At 40.2% G+C, this 2,983-nt stretch overlaps 1 pseudogene; it reads right to left on the reverse strand.

Moving 5' to 3' along the window:
• LOC107691094 (E3 ubiquitin/ISG15 ligase TRIM25-like) overlaps positions 1-1,704 on the reverse strand; it is a 7,746-nt pseudogene extending 6,042 nt beyond the window's left edge.
• Positions 1,705-2,983: the final 1,279 nt, after the last annotated feature.

Consider the following 2,983-nt stretch of genomic DNA (forward strand, 5'->3'; position numbering starts at 1 on the left):
ATGTAGCTCAGGCTTTTGGTTGAAGGGTATAATGTCACTGACAACTGCTGATGCATCTGAGGGGCAGCTCTGTTGGTTACACTGTGGAGTTGGTGCTTAAGTGCTCACCTTCAGAAAATATGGCACATATTCCCCTTAGCATGGCAGAGTGGGCATTTCATTCCCCATAGTGACTTATAAAGGACGCAGTGTGAATGGGACCTTCTCAGGTTACACATGTAACCATGGCTCCCTGAGAGGGAACAAGATACTGTGTCCCCTCGCCATGCCTTGAAGATGTCTGCTTTGTCTCCTTCAGACAAAGAAGTGGATGATGGGTTCTCTCTGCACCCTTTCATACTATGGTCATGCCGGTACTGACATCATAGGCTGCCACCAGCCAATGTTATTGTTGTGTTTACAAATGTGCTTCAGACACCAGTCACACTGATGGCATTCCCCATAGCAACCTATAAATGATGCAATGTATCATTCCCTCTCAGGGAACCATGGTTGCATGCATAACCTGAGACATTCTTTCGAGGGCTGACAGGGTCCAGTATTTTCTGAGAGATTAATATCAGACGTAGTTACAAGTATATGGTAAATGTGAATTAATTAATTAATTAATTAATTATTATTTCTTTTGTAAGAATGTGAAGAAGGGTCCAAACTGAGACTCTTCTCAAACGTCTCTTCTCTAAACTCACCTTATGCGACTCCACAGCTTCTCTGATTTGCTTTAGGCCTTTCTTTTTTTGCTGGATTGTTTCCTGGATTTTTCTCTGCATTTCCTCAAAATGTCTCTGCAGAAAACAGACGTGTTACAAAATACATGTTTTTGTAAAGAAGTATCTTTTTTATATAGTCCCTTATTTAAGGCTACATTTATTTGATCAAAGAATACAGTAAAACATTAACATTGTGAAATTTAAAATAACTGTTTTCTATCTGAATGTATTGTAAAAATGTAATTTATTCCCATGTAAAAAAAAAAAAAATCAATTACATCAGTTTCCCTGATTGAGGGAAAAATCAAATAACAAATGAGGAGAGATTGCTGCTTATGAGATACAGAAGAGAGCAGCACCTGTTTCTCTGCTCTTGCCGCTGCAGTTGATACAGTGTCGTGATTTTTGTGTTCATCCACCAAACACAATATGCAGATACACCGCTGATCAGTACGGCAGTCAATTTCTAGCATTTTATCATGTTGAGGGCACATCATCTCCTGCAGTCGTCCAGTGGCAGCCATCAGATTGTGTCCTTTACTTCTGAAGAGATTCTCATGCTGTTCAAGATGATTTTGACAATAAGAGCTTTGACACTCCCTACAGGTCTTCACTGCTTTCTGTTTAAATCCAGTGCAGGAGTCGCACTGAACATCTCCAGATCCAGCGTGAAGAACTGCAGGAGCAGCTTGGCATCTCGTTTTCTTGAGTTTCTCTACCATTTCCGCAAACATCACATTTTTACTTAAAACTGGTCTTGGACTGAAGGTCTGTCTGCACTGAGGACAGCTGTAGATTCCCTTCCGATCCTCCTGATCCCAGCAACCTGAGATGCATCTCTTACAGTAAGTGTGTCCACAGGGAATTGTCACTGGATCCTTCAGCAGATCCAGACACACTGAACAGTTGAACTGATCCTCAGCCCATGAGATACTGGCTTCTGCCATTTCACTGTATATGAAAGCAGACAGAGAGATGATACTCACTGCAGCTTGACAGTCAAGTTCCTCCTATGAACTGAAGGGTTTATATATCCTCTTGATGACATACTTAAGAAACAGGTTTTTCTGTAGTGAGTGACTTACTGTAACTTGTTTATTTCAGTGGGTTATTTTGACTACAGAAAATGTGCAGAACTGGGGTCCCCAGAACCAGGATTAAGAACCACTGCCATAACTAGATCATGATGTGGCAAACGTGAGAGACTGACTGTTGTCTAATGCATTGACTCATCGTATATATGGAATATATTGACTATATCATTATATGGAATCTTACAATGAAAGTTTAAAAATACTATATCCAAATACAGAAATTGAGTGACAAATCCAACAGTTATTTTATCATACAATTATTAATTATGACTGCATGTGACTTCTATAAAGATTAATCTTTTTCAACACAAGCACTACGCAGGGGGAAAAAAATCAGCCTTTAATCAGCCAAAGCTTTTTTTTTTAAGACATAGTACTGAAGCACTGAACTTTTAGGAGAGTTTGTGTTTTGTAATGTGGTTGGGCAAGATCCGAAAAGAAGGTAGAGAAACTATGCTCATAATGTTCCAATAGAATGGAACTATGCACGTAATGTTCTAAAAACAGTGTCAGGGAAAATAACAAACTGGATCCAGTAATGAATGCAATCAAATAGGGTGTTTAATAAGCATAACATAAACACAGGAAATAGCACATGAAAATGGTCAGATGTTGTAGAGCGGCGAGGACAAAGTGGCAGACTTTTTCATGCAGTCATAATTAATAAATGTATGATAAAATAACTGTTGGATTTGTCACTCAATTTCTGTATTTGGATATAGTATTTTTAAATCTTCATTGTAAGATTCCATAAAATGATATAGTCAATATATTTGTCACGGGGTGCTACGGTGCGGGAGCACGGAGCGAGGAACGAGGAGACCAGAAGTACAAAACCAAGGAGTTTAATTATCTTTCAGGGAATCACACGTAGCACAGGAAGTAGACATCAACAATACCGGACAAAGAAACAGGCAACTGAACCCTCTTTAAATACACAGACAATAGGGACTACCGACTAGATACACCTGGATTCAATCCAAACAAACGGGGAACACCTGGAATTAAATCAATGCACGGGAGACAGAAACTGGGTCACAGAGCACATGGGGAACAAAACACAACCAAAACACGGGATAGAGTCTGACATAACACTCCCCTCCGGAAAGCGTGTCCTCACGCCACATAACATTCAAAGGGGGGGGGGGGCGCTCTGGGGGTCCCTCAGGACAGACAGCG

Source organism: Sinocyclocheilus anshuiensis, unplaced genomic scaffold (assembly GCF_001515605.1).
Source record: "Sinocyclocheilus anshuiensis isolate Anshui unplaced genomic scaffold, SAMN03320099.WGS_v1.1 scaffold30, whole genome shotgun sequence".
Classification (NCBI taxonomy): Eukaryota; Metazoa; Chordata; class Actinopteri; order Cypriniformes; family Cyprinidae; genus Sinocyclocheilus; species Sinocyclocheilus anshuiensis.